The sequence below is a fragment of the Pinus tabuliformis genome, chromosome 4_1, assembly GCF_031772625.1.
Source record: "Pinus tabuliformis cultivar Carrire ecotype Pingquan chromosome 4_1, CPIR1, whole genome shotgun sequence".
Lineage (NCBI taxonomy): Eukaryota > Viridiplantae > Streptophyta > Pinopsida > Pinales > Pinaceae > Pinus > Pinus tabuliformis.
The window spans coordinates 134,527,644-134,542,121 of record NC_142303.1 but is presented as its reverse complement, the minus strand read 5'-3'; positions in this window follow the sequence as shown (position 1 = coordinate 134,542,121).

The following is a 14,478-nucleotide window of genomic DNA, read 5'->3' as shown; positions in this document are numbered from 1 at the left end:
TAGGTGTTCATCTGGCATTTGGTCATCTACGATTCCTTCTTCACCTGCAGGCAAATTCACTCTAGACAAAAAGTCAGCAACAACATTCTCTTTACCAGGATTATCAATAATTGTCAAATCAAACTGCTTCAGTAAAAGCAACCATCTAATAATGCGAGCAATTACATCTGGTTTGTTCATTAAATATCTAATTGCAGCATGATCAGTGTGCACAAAGGTTTGATAACCTGTGATATAATGTCTGAATTTGACTAAGGAATGCACGATAGCTAGGAGTTCCTTCTCGGTCACTATATAGTTTAACTCTGCCTTTGATAAGTTTTTGCTTATAAAGTATATGGCATAAGGTAGATTTCCATCATTTTGTCCTAAGTCTGCTCCTATCGCTTTTTTCGAGGCATCTATGTGAATGTGAAATGGTAGGGCCCAGTTTGGGCCTCTGAGAATTGGGGCAGTCACTAACTTTCTCTTCAAGGTATCTAGGGCTTCTTGATAGTTTTCCGACCATATGAACTCGACATCTTTGCCTAGGAGGCCAAACAAATGAGAGGCTAGCTTGCTGAAGTCTTTAATGAATTTGCTGTAATATCCAACTAAGCCTAGAAACTTCTGACATCTCTCACATTTTGAGGAGGTGGTACCCTTTGGATGATGGCAATTTTGTTGGGGTCCGCCTGCAGTCCTTGTTGAGATATTGCATGACCTAGCACGGTCCCTACAGTTATAAAAAATTCACATTTTTCTGGATTGAGGGATAGGTTCATCTCAATACACTTATCTAGAACTTTTCCTAGGTTAGATAAAGCTTCCTGAAAGTCAGAGCCATAAGGAGTAAAATCATCCATGTATATTTCTATTGCATCATGAACCAGTTCAGAAAATATACTCAATACCGCTCTTTGGAAAGTTGCTGGAGCATTGCACAAACCAAAAGGAAGGTCCCAGTCTGCAAAGGTACACCAAGGACAAGTGAAAGTGGTCTTATCCTGGTCTTCTGGGTTGATTTGAATCTGATTGTACCCACTAAAACCATCTAGGAAAGAGAATTTTTTTTTCCCTGCCAGACCATCTAATAGTTGATCTATGAAAGGTAAAGGAAAATGGTAAATTTTAGTGGCTTTGTTCAATTCCCAATAGTCAACATAGATTCTCCACTTACCATTTTTCTTTGGCACTAGAACCAAAGGAGAGACCCATTCACTATTAGAAATGAGATAGATGAACCCTGCATCAAGCAATTTCTGTAGTTCTTCCTTAACAATATCTTTAAGTGCTGGGTTCATCCTCCTTTGAGGCTGTATGACTGGTTTGTAATCTTACTTGATGTATATATGATGAGTACATACTGAAGGGTGCACTCCCTTCAGCTCCTTATAATTCCAGGCGAAGGCATCTGCATGTTTTCTCAGTATGTCGCATAGCTCCTTCTCCTGGGAAGTAGACAGGGATGGATTGATTTTGAATGTTCTTCCTGGGCCGAACTCTATATTTTTAACACGGAGAGGAGTAGGGTTGGCCACATAGAGATTAGTTGAGGGGTTATTTTGGGTTTCTCTTACTATGTCTTCTAATTGTGATACACTGGGAGGTGGATTCTTAATCAAATTGTCAATCATATCATCCTCATCTTGCAGTTTCCCCCCCATGGCGATTTCCAATGTACAAAGTGGTGCAGAATAAACTTCGTCCTCATCCTACTCCTCCAACCAGAGAGGTAGATCATGTTCTAGCAAGGGTTGGGCAGGAGGATATAGGGTTAATTGCTTGGATGTGTGCCCATTCTTTATGGTCATGTTCCCAGCTCGACAGCTGATGTAAGCTTCGGCTGTAGCAACCCAGGGTCTTCCCAGGATGAGAGGATACCCAGTGAGCTTTGCCTTTGGCTGGAGAACTAAGAAATTAGCAGGGTACTCCCAAGAATCAATGGAGACCATCACATCTTCGACAATCCCCTCAGGGGTCATGGTGGAGCGGTCTACTAGCTGCAGCACTGTTGTGGTCTTCCTCAAGGAGCCTTGGAGATTAAGTTTGAGCATTGTGTCCTTTTTCATCACATTAATGGCAGCTCCTAGATCAATCAAGGTATGTGGGACCATTATGCCATTGATGTGGACAATGGACATCAACTATCGGGCTTCCAGGGCCCAGATATTTTGGACAGATTATCTTCCCCAACATTAGGTCGGACAGTTGTCCTATGACATTGATGGTTGGGTCATCTCTCTTGCGCCTTCCTGGATGCCTGAAGCACTTCTCCTTGATCAACCTATTGTAGATAGGCACATCTTTTATGGCTTGGATAAGTGGTATCTTCACACATAAATGTTTCAATTCTCCCAGGAGTTTAGTCTCTTCTGGAGTAGGCTGGATTTTCATAGATAGTCTCTCAGGAAAGGGTGGATTTGCTTTAGGTTCGCTTATCTTCCTCAACCTTCCTGGGTGGAGGTTGGCTATCTGGGAGAACTTTCCCGAATCACAAGTTAATTTCTTGAATCTCCACAACATAAGTTGGCCATGATGGTTCCCCATTATACACTTGCTGAGCCTGTTTGTTTTTCAGGTTAGGATTTGGCTGGGCAGACATTTGGGGTTGCCTTGGTGGAGCAGAAGGTAACGGTTGTGGTTGGGTAGGTGGTGGAGGCAGAAGAGTGGGAAGAGAGTTTTATTGGGGCCTCCACCCCTGATGAGATTCATTCCACAGAGGTTGCGGCTAAGCATAGGTTTGAAATGAATGAGTGGCTAGATGGGCATGATATTGAGATGTGAAGGACCAAGGAGGAGGTGTGGACCAAGAAGGATGAGTAGGAGGGCCCCAAGAAGGTATGGAGGTGACTTGGTTGGGGTAGTAGTATGCCTGAGATGTTCCTTGCATCCCTTGCTAGTATGGTCTAGGTCCAGGCGGCCTCCTTTGGTTTATGTAATAGATCTGTTCAGTGTCTCTTTCAGCCCCTTGGCATACAACTTTAAGTCTGAGCAAGGAAGGGCACTTATCTATAGAATGATTTTCTTCACAGACTGCACGGACCTCTATAGAGTTCAATGGGCATTCATTCCTAAGATGCATCCTGGTGCATTTAGGGAAAAAAATGGCCAAAGCCCTCTCTGCTTCCTCTTTTTTTCTTTTGATATGTAAGGTATCCATTTACATGGCAAGAGTCTGCAACATCTCACTCTCAAAATCTTCCAGCATGCTTCCAATTTCCCCTTTAATGGATGAATTGGAAGAAGAGGTACTGGCTATGGGTTGAATCCCGCTACCTTTCTTTTTGGTTGCTCTAGAATGGTGTCTAAAAATAATCTTTATGTCCTCATAGGATAGTTGGTAGATGTCTCCCTTGACCAGTAGATGGAGGGTGTCTAAAAGGTCTTCCCAAATTCCCTTGAGCAGGACCAACTTCAGAGACTTAGGATCAAGAGTACACCCAACCTTTTTGTAATTGAGCTGGAACCTCTCTTCATAGTCTTCCAGGGACTCATCACTTCCCATGGTCATTCAAAAGATTTCTTCTTTAGTATCTTTTGACCTACAATAGTCTCGATACTTGTTGTTAAAGGCTTGCTGCATTTGAGCCCAAGTTGTGATGCTATTGCCAGGTAGTCCCATGAACCGATGCAATGCTGCATCCTTGAGAGTAGAAGGGAACAATTTCAACTTTTGCTCGTCTTCTGCATAGTCATAAGTTTGACAGATGACAAAAAACTCAAACAAGAAGGTGTCAGGATCTTCTGTAGTCAGGCCATGGAAGTGAGGTAGGGTGAAGGACTTATATTCTTCATTTTGGTGTCCCCATTGGTGTCCCAAATGGGAAAGGTACCCTCTATTCTTTCTCCATTTCCCCTAGCATTTATGTTTTTAGCTATTGGCTTCAGAGGAATGTTTTCTTCTTCTTATTCCCCTATAGGTTCTTCAAATATGTCGGTTGTTCACCTAAGGGTTCTTCTTGATCACAACCATCGAAGAAGGGAGAAGGTTGGCTGTGTGAAGCAGTGGGGGTGTTGGGTAAAAATTTTCCTAAGTTATTTCTACTCCTACGAGGCATGAAAGGAAATATTTTTGGTTGGTTTTCTGTTTCTTTTTCCCTACACAGATAGTACCTATAGAAACTGAAATTGTGATTGAAGAAAGAAAACTACAACTAGCTGAAATGAACTTGCTGAATGGAAATTTGCAAAATTGAAAAGGAAAGCAAGGAAATGTAGAAATGAAGGAAAATAAATGACTAGTCTACTTTTGCTGAAATAAACTATTAGTAGAATGTTGCAATAGGAAACAGAAGAAAGCAGTAATCATAGAATACTCTGATGCTTCCCCGGAAAAGGAGCCAAAAAGTGGTGAGCACCAGTATTGCAGCAAGAATGCTGCAACTCCTGGGCTGCCAACTTTACTTTTATCAACCCGGTAGTTCGTAACAAACTTGGAAGCGTCAGTGCTGTATGCACAAGTACTAGTTCTCATTGCAGGTTGTCACTTGGTCAGCCAGCGCGAGATCACTAGGAGCTCAAGCCAACTTCTATATATTCCAAAAGAAGCTCTATGTGTAATGAAAGGAAAGAAAAAGTACTCTACAAATGTTATTCTAATTGCAGAAAGGAGAAAAACTAGAATGTAAAGCAAAACCTAGTAAAGCCTAATTAACAAGCTAATTATACTTTTGGCAAAAACACTATGAAAACCATGAAAGAAATGCCATTAACTACTCAAGGAAGTAAACAACATCTAACCATGCTATTTCTGGAAGTAAATAAGAAAAAAAAACATATTTTTGGATTTTTATGTGTTTTTATGGAAATTTAACATGCATCTAATTTATTGTGTCTGAGTGTGGTAGCGAACAGGTGGCGTTGGAGGATGGTTTTGGAGCTTGGGAGGATGTAGGATGGTGTGGATGGGTCTTAGGAAGCCTTAGGTGGCCTTTTGGAGGCTTTTCCCACACTCAGCCTTCAAAATAAATCCTACAGGAAAAACTACAGGAGGACACAGGAAAAATACAGGAGGAAAACATGGAAATTATAGGAGGCCTACAGGAGGAGGCCGAGAGAAATTTATGCTGTTATGAGGGTGTGAGAGTGGGTGGGAAAGGTGGATGAAGGTTGGAATGAGGTGTTAGGGTGCCTAAGGTCTACCATGAATCACCAGGAGAGAGAAAGATGATTGGGTTTTCTCAAGGAGAAAGGAAGAAGTTCTATGAAAAATGAAGGAAACTAGGGCAGAATTGAGGTGAGGTTTGGGAGACCTTTAGGGCATGGATCAGATGGAGGATGTGATTGCTGGTAATTTGGCCTACTATTGGAATATATCTACTGCATAGAAATTGACAGTCAACCGAGAAAATCAAGCAACCAATGAAATGAGTGCATTCTAGAAAAACAAAGTTTGGCGTTAAAGTGGCCTAAACTATGATGTGTAGAAGAAAATGCTGGGAAATGATACAAGAAAGGAAAGCATGAAAGAGTACCATTACAAATTAGGAAGTGAATATGATAAAGAAGATCTAAAGCGAAGCAAAACTGGACTATCAACCTACTAAAGAGCTGCGAACACTAGAAGTCCTAGGAATGAGGAAAATCTGTGTTTTTTGGGGCAGAAAGAGAGTCTTTTCCTCAAATCATGGTCCCAGAGGGAGGAAGAGAGGCCAAGGGACTGTTTCTAGCCTTTTGAATCTTTTCTAATCACTTCTCAACCTACTACAAAAATCATAAATGGAAGCAAGCTATTAAATAATCAAAATCAACCTATTCTTAACCATAAAGGAAAATACATCTAACAACAAATTAATCTACAAACTGAAGTAAAACATAAAAATACAAGTGAAGAGAAGCTTGGCTGCTTGGATTGGGCCCTAACCCAAGAGCTTCAGCCCTCTGGGGTAACTCAGTGCTAGCTTAAAAAGGATTCCATCTTCATTATCAACACAATAGCAAGATTACATGAAACTGTCACAAAATAATAAGCTCGAAATTTGAGCAGAGTTTACATAAGCAAAAAAAATCCGACCTTGGTAAGGCCCTAAGCCTCTCTACTTATACATCTAAAGATACCAACAGCTTCCTTAAAATCACGGAGGCTTGGCTCCCAAAACTCGAGATAACTATCAGTGATCCTCCACTTGCTCGGCTGTCTTCTAGTGCATGATTCAGATACTTGTACTCTGAGCTGAATGAAGGGGAATTCGAAGTGAGGAGTAATAAATGAGGGGGGATTCCATCCTATAAGTCCTCTCCTATATCTACTTTGAGTTATTGTTACAGTTTGACCATCAAATCCTTGACCTTGACCTTGAAATCCATCAATAATCTGCATTAAATACATGTTAGACCACATGGCATAATAACTAAATCAACTCACCCTATAAGCATAAATATAATTAGAAAATCATGCAAAAAGATGGTGAGCTCCAGTATTGTAGCAATAATGCTACAACTCCTGGGGCTCCCTATCTCTTAATTTTATCAACCCGGTAGTTCGTACAAACTTGGAAGCGACGGTGCTGTATGCACAAGTACTAGCTCTTGTCGCAGCTGTCACTTGGTCAGCTAGCACAAGTCCGCTAGGGCTCAAACCAACTTCTATAGGCTCTCAAAAGAAGCTTGTTAAATGATGGACGAAAGCTAGCTCAAAGAAGACTAATCTACTTGGCAAAAATGAAGTGAAAGCAAATCAAAACATGGAAACCCTAGGAAACCCTAATTTAACTAGTCTAACCTCTATGATGCAAAGAATGTGAAGGAAACTTCTACCAATGATGCCATTACTTCTAATAAGTGAAAATTCATGAAGCTAATCTACTTGCATCTTGAAAGACATGTTTTTGTATTTTTTCTTTAAGTGGATGGAGTGATTGTGATTTTGTGCTTATTAGGGTTTGGTTGTGCAGATGTGATGCGGAAGGAAGGAAAGCTTGGGAAAGGTTGGGGAGGCTAGGAGAGGTCCCCAGAGATCCTTAGCATCAGTCCACAGAGGTTCCTCACGTTCAGAGGCTCAAAAACCGAGTGAGTGGCCTCCTACAGGATGTCTGCAGGGGATTCTACAGGAAACGCAGGGGTTTCTACAGGAAGTCTACAAATTGCTACAGGATGACCTACCGTGGGTGTTTGAAGTGATGGTGGAGTGATGGAATGGTAGGGGGAGATGTGCAAGGTAGGAATAAAGCTGGTGATGGCTCAGGAGTGGAGAAGTAGGATGGAGAACGAGTGTATGAAGTGGGTTGATGGATGGAAGGTTATAACAACGAAATGTCTAAAGAATGAAGTTACGTGAGGAGTGGAGGAGTTTGGGAGATAACAGAGCGGAGCAGAGGTCAAGGATGTGGTTGTATGCGTGATCAAGACGAAGAAGAAGGTAATAGAACGATGAAGAGCAGTGTAAATAAAACAAATGGCTTATGACTGTCACCAAGATGAAAATTCATTAACCTATGCTACCTGTGCTATGAACTCAATGAACATCAATATAAAGCGTGTAGAGGAATGTGCATGAAGCGGTGATGAAGGTGTATGGTGCAAGAGTGAAGTGCATGGAAAGATCTATCATAAACGAGACTATGTTGCAGCATGTATAAAGTGAAGAACTGCGTATTTTTGTGGTTGGTATAGGCTGCACTCCAATATCCAAACAAATATGGCAGTGGAGACTTCCTCAACCTTTTTTCCTTAGAGCTCCAAGAGATTATATCTATCCTCCTATCAAACTTAAGCAACTGAAAGCAAATCACCATAAACTAGTCCTATCTATGCTCATGAAAATGACTAAATTACCAAACTGTGAATTCGAATTGCATGTGAAAATAAACAAACTCAAAGTGCTGGAACGAAATGCAAACACATTACAACAATGAGGAGATCTATTGCTCTCAGGTTGGGCCCTAACCTGAGAGCTATAGCTCCTTGAGAAAACTCAGAACTAGATCAAAATTTGCCTTCTTTATTCATAATCTGATGTCATGCCAAATTGGCTTACAAAAAGGAACAAAGACTGAGCTCTAGCTCGTACTTTCTAATTACAAGAGTAATGCCAAGGTTCAAAAATCTTCTCTGCAAGGCTACGGCCTTAGTATTTATGCAAAAACGATCATCCAACAGATGTCCTTGATTTTAGGAGCTCGGCTATCCAACTAAAGTTTAACTGCTGATCCTGTAGGACAGTCATAACTACTGTTCCTGTAGAACAGTTATAACTGCTGTTCCTGTAGAACAGCTGGCTGCTTCTAAGCTCGGTGGGGAGATGGATTGGAGCTCGGAGTTCTTGGTGGGAATCACGAGGAAGGTCCCCAAGACCGTGGACATCCTCTCCTAAAAACCAGCAGTGCCACCTCATTGTCTCCTTGTCTCCTTTTTCGTTGTCTTTTTCTCCCTTTTAATGCCAAAAATCTGAAAGCATCATGCATTAGTCACGTAGATAAAATGTCTACCCTTCTTCCTACAAACAACACAAATAAACTAAGAAATGCATGCATAAGCAGTAAAAAGTGAATGGTTTGAGCAAAGCACGTAGGCCAAATGAGCCCAAATTATACCAAAAATTGGGGCTCATCATCACCCCCCAGCTAAACTATTTGCTCATCCTTGAGCAACTTAGTCCAAGTCCTCATCTTTCATTGCTTTCACTACTTCTCTTGCATCCCAAGGCTCTGTGGTAGGGTCCTCTCTGTAGATGTGAAACCCTGCTTTTCTGTTTACCTCTTCCCATTGTTGACTGTCATCTTCCTTTGTATTTCCTTCAGTCAATCCTAGCAATAGCAGTGGGCTGAGTTTAAGGCCAATCCAGCTGGCCTGGAGGCTTTGCATGGACTTCTTGTAAAGGTCAACCCTTGCCAAAGCTTCTCTCATCCGGATGGGGGTATGGTACTCTCGGATTTTCAAGCTGTGGGCCATGGTATTCCATCTGCATGCACAAGCCTGGGCAACACTTTCTCCCAACAACCTTTCCATGTCTTCAAAGTGAGCTATGGCCTGGGCTTGTTGGTCCATAAACCTCAAGGAAGCTTTGGGATCCGTAGCCAACTGTTGGTGGGTTGAGATGAGTGCCACCGGGTCCTCTAGTTCCGACCTAATGAATAGTGGTTCGCTCACTTCTCGGTTCATGACCGATTTTGCTTCAGCTGCTCTTTGATCTTCATGGTTTAACCATGAGGCGAGGGCCATCAATTGCATATCACCCAAGGCAATGTTGGGATCCCATGAGACTTCATTAGGCAAAGCCAAGTTGGGGAGGTAAAACTCTGCCAATTTGGCTTTGTCTTCTGCCGAACTAGCAGTGCATAATTCAGAAAATTGTTGTGGGTTTTGGATGTGTGCAATACCTTTTTAGGCCAAGGTGTTTATTTGTAACTAAAGCCATTGATCCTTTAAAAACAATCCATAGGATTTTGCGGGCGTTCTGCACTGAATTGCTTCCATGGCCCAACTGGCCATGCAGGCCAATTGTGCTTCCTTTTGTTGCAGCTGTTCCTTTAAGGCTTGCACTTCAATTCTTGTCTGCTGTTCCGCCTCCTATAGAAGTGTCATTGGCTCTTCAAGACTGGTGGTCAGCTCCTTTTTTCCTTCTTGTTCATTTGTGATGTCCTTGGAGGATGTTCCTGCCCCTGCCTTTAGTTCTTGTAGCTGCAACCGTAATTTCTGATTTTCTTCCTGTAGAAGCGCCTGCTGGCAACTAGCCACATGTTTAGCCATGGTGAATTCACTCCTAACCTCCCTGAGTTGATCCTGTAGAGGGCCTATGTCCGCCACCCCCTTTGATCTAGCGATTTGCATCCATGTGTGGGAACGGACTCTTTCTTTCTCTAGTTCAAAAAATAGAGGTACAGTAAATTTTTGTGGTATGATTTTGCCTGCCTCTAAAAAGGTGTAATATGAATTCAGATTGGGCGAAGGGCTAGGTTCTGGTATATGTTCTCTTGCTGTTTCTTCAGGCGGTTCTGCCTCATCCTCCCTTGGTGATGAGGGCCCTTCTCCTTCCCTCTTTCTGTTTCCTGTAGCCGGGCCAGAGTATCCTGTAGAACATTTTCAGCTTCCTGTAGCTGAGTTTGTTCTAACTTCTCTTGCCATGTATTCTTCTTTGGACTCCCCTTCTCGTAGGTAACTGTGATCCTGGAGGGTGATTTTTCCTTGGGATAAGCAGGTGTATCTTCGATGACAATCGTGCTGCTGTATTGAGGTGGTGGCTTGCCCGTTTTTATCCTAACGCTTCTCCGAGCTTTAAAGTACAGAGGGGTCTCCCTCTTCCTCTTGTCTTTTTGCTTAGGTGGCGTGCTGAGGCCAGCTAATACCGCTGCTGCTTCCCGTGCCAGAATATCCACCTTCTTCTCTTTGGGTTTTACCTTTTTGGGGCTTCCTGTAGAAGCCTGTTTTTGCAATTTCGGGCTTCCTGTAGAAGCCTGTTTCTGCAATTTTGGGCTTCCTGTAGAAGCCTTGGTCTTTGCTTTTGGGCTTCCTGTAGAAGCCTGTTTCTCACTGATCTTCGGGCTTCCTGTAGAAGCCTTTGTCTTTGTTTTCGGGCTTCCTGTAGAAGCCTGTTTTTCAATGATTTTTGGGCTTCCTGTAGAAGCCTGAGTTTGTGTTTTCGGGCTTCCTGTAGAAGCCTGTTTTTGCTTTCCTGTAGACACAGGTGTCTCCACTTTCGCTTGCTTGCCTGCTTGAGTTTTGCTTTTTGCTTTGGGTGCAGGTGCTGTTGAGGTACTTGGGCTGACGTGGGCCACCTCTGCTTGTCTATTCTGCTCTTCATCCTCTTTTCCCTTGCTGACAGGATAGGTGTGCCACCTTTTTTTTGGTCCTTCTTTCCCTCATGCTTCTTCCTTTGTTCTTCGGCCACTGCTTTGTGTTCCTCACTGCTAGAGGAACCCGTTTCTTCGATCAACATTTTAATATCCCCATCTTTGGTCAAATTGCGGAAGGATTCCCATGAGAGGGGGACCTTATATGAGTGCAATGCATCTTCCACAAGCAGCTTTATTAACCCATGGTGGGCTATCTGATCAGGTATGCCCTCTCTTAGCTTTGTAGCACACTCCATTAGCGACTGCAGGAGATAATAAGGGATGCTCAGCTTTTGCTCTACAGGAAGGTCAATTTGGTGCCTCAACTCAGTGAGTAGCCGAAAGTGATATGCATACACGATGCTGAACCGACCTTCACAAGTAATATATTTCATGATTTGCAAACTGATTTCATTCCAAGGTGGTGATAGACTTGTTCTTCTCACCCCGTTTTTATCCTCCGAGAATTCTTCCTCAGGTGGAAAGAATTCCTTCTTTGCCTGCTGACTCAGCTTTCTCTCCTCTTTATCCCACGGCAGACCCATAGGAAGTTCTGTGATCCGATTGATATGTTCTGGGGTGAGTTTGAGGCTTAGACCTCTGAAGTTTACTGTGGCCAGTGTCTGGGATTTAGGCTTCAAAGCCTGTAAGAATTCCTCGGCTACTTCATCATCGTAGCCCTGCAGCTTATCACAAAAAGGCATCCATTGTGCTCTGGTGAAGAGCTCTACCACTGCCGGGTTTCTCCTTAAGTTAGTTGAATCAGTGGGCTCTCGTCTTATAAACCCACCTGGCATGATGAACACGGTCGTTTTAACTAAAGGTGGCAGATGCAAAAGAGATTTGGTCTATGAAGACAGAGAATGCACATACAAAATTTCAACACAGAATACTTATACCAACATCCTGTAGAATGGTAGCAATGGTACAACAAACAACAATTCCACCAATATCTTTATAACCCGACCGTGGACGATGGTCTTGCCACTTCTAATAACTAGTTACATTAAGAGTTCAGGGTTACCTCCTTAATTGGCCACCTTTTTTCGCGAGGCACCCGCTTTCCTGTAGATGACTGCGTTCCTGTAGACTGCGTTCCTGTAGAACTGCGCTCCTGTAGAACTGCGTTCCTGTAGAACTGCGTTCCTGTAGAAGCCACGCGCAATTCTCGGGGAGGACTGTAGTTGGCCGCGCTCGCGGTGTGCTTGACTAGCGTTCTGGTAGCCAACAACTCGGCGTATCAAAGTGCAGAGGAGATCAGAATAGCTATCCGAGTTGAAGTGTTGGATGATAAATGCATGCGCATGATTTAGCCGATTGGATTTTGAATCGGCGCAATCCGTGGCGCGGGGGATGAGCTGTCCCCGCCGGACCGTTGGGCGACGTCATCCATCCTCCGCCTGCGTATTCACTTGCTGCTGAATTCATTCCCACAGATTTGCTGCCGCATTTCCTGTTAAACTTATGCTTCTGACGAGAGTGTTCCCACGTGCATGCCGTTCATTCTCTTTGTCGTGGCCGCCACCCAAACATCCAATTACACTTTAACTAGCCGACGTGGCCAGTCGACTGGCCATACGGCCGCTCAACCATTCAATTTTACGTTTTGCAAACAATTTCGAAGTTAGATTCATGCGATTTGATGGAAGGAAGGGTGGAGACAATTACCTACGCGGCTGCACACGATTTTTCCAGTTCTTGGACGATGGTGAGCGGATCTACCTGCTGCGTGCAACTTACACAGACCCGGAAGCTCGTGGGTACAGGCTGCAAACGCTGGAGTGGGTGGTTTTGCTTGCATGCGCCCGCGTTTCATTTCGGATGGCGGTGCTGTGAATGGTATCCACTCGAGCAGATTGAACTGTTACAGGATCCCCGCGAGGGGTCTCGTAACAATCCTTTCTCCTTGGGTGCATGCTGCACGATGGCGGTTCTGGCTTCTCGATCACAATCCCGGAGCTCTTGATGCATGTGGTATGAGATTCCATCATTTGTTAACTTTGGAAATGGCTTTCCCGCGAGAACTCATTGATTTTCTTTGTTTGTGTAGGGACTTGGCCGCATGTCGACACGGGTGGTGGGGCATGGTGACAGCAACGTGCAAGGATGCCAACAGAGGCTTGCATGCATCCAAACCAATCCATGGTCGCGAATTTTTTTTTTAAGATGAATTCTGGCCATCCAAAACTCCTACAGGAAGTTTCCTGTAGACACAGAGCTTCCTGTAGAAAGTTCGGCCTTCCTGTAGAAAGTCTGCACTTTCCTGTAGAAAATCCGCGCCTTCCTGTAGAAAGACTGCGCCCTCCTGTAGAAAGACTGCGCCTTCCTGTAGAAAGACAACAACTTCCTGTAGAAGATTCAAACCATGATAAAATTGCACATACCTTGAAAAACATGGGTGCTCTTGGAGGAGGTACTGATGAGGTTCCTTGACAGCATGATAAGGACCCTTGGCTGTGAGTTGAAGGGCTTCCTCTTCTCCATAGAGCATCTGCAACCTGCAATTTTTACCATATTTTGCTTATTGTGTTTTCTTTTTTTTTTTCTCTTTTTTCTTTTTTTTTTTTTTTTTTGAAAGATAACAGGGGCGCCTCAAGGAGGTTTTCACCCGTGCCATCTGCCCTGAGCGCCTCAGAGAGGTTTTCACTCAAGGATCTTTTTCAAACTTTTCTCTTTTTTTTTTTTTTTTAAATAGGAGCGCCTCAATGAGGTTTTCACCCCTACTACTTGCCTTGGGCGCCTCAGAGAGGTTTTCACCCAAGGATCTTTTTTTTTTTTTTTTTTTTTTTTTTTTTTTTTTTTTTTTTTTTTTTCAGATATTCTTTCAAGGTGTGCCAGAGGCAGAGGCATAACCCTTCTCTATGACCAATACAGATTTCTCCATAGTTTTGATAAACTCTTGTCTTGAGAGAGGTCTCTTGTAGATCTTCAATCGATGCCCATTGACAAGCATGGGAATGGCTTCCTCATCAATGGTTCGAATGAGGACAGATCCATTGTCATGGCATTTCTCCACTGTATATGGTCCTAGCCATCTGGTTCTCAACTTCCCCTTGAAATATTTGTATCTGGAATCATACAACAAAGCCCAATCTCCCGGCTGAAATTGCTTGTCATGGAGATGTTGGTCATGCCACACCTTCCTCTGAAGTTGAACCACTTCTGAGTGAAGGAGGGCCTGCATGCGGTGCTCGTCCAGGCCATTCAGCTGCAGCAGCCTCTCTTGTTGTGCATGGCTGAGATCTAGGTCCAACTAAGCTGCCATCCTCAAGGTGTTGTATTCAAACTCAATGGACAACAAAGCTTTCTTCCCATAGACCAGCTCATATGGTGTGAAACCGGTGGTGGTCTTCCAAGTGGTGTTGTAGGCCCATGTGGCTTCTACCAGGAGATCTGCCCAGTCCTTTCTGCTGCTGCTCACCACTTTAGTCAAGATCCCTTCTAATGATCTATTGGTTACTTCCACCTGCCCATTTGATTGAGGGTGATAAGGGGTGGAAGTCCTGTGCTTGATCTTGTGATGAGCTAGGAGATCTTCAACCAGGTTGGAGGTGAACTGGCTCCCTTGATCGGTGACCAGCTCTCTTGGATAGCCAAACTTATAGAAGATGTTCTCTCTTAGGAACTCGGCCACCTTTTCTTCTGTTGCTGCTTTGATTGCTTTGGTCTCTGCTCACTTTTTCAAATAGTCAGTACACACAATGATGTAAGTCCTTTGCCTCGAAGA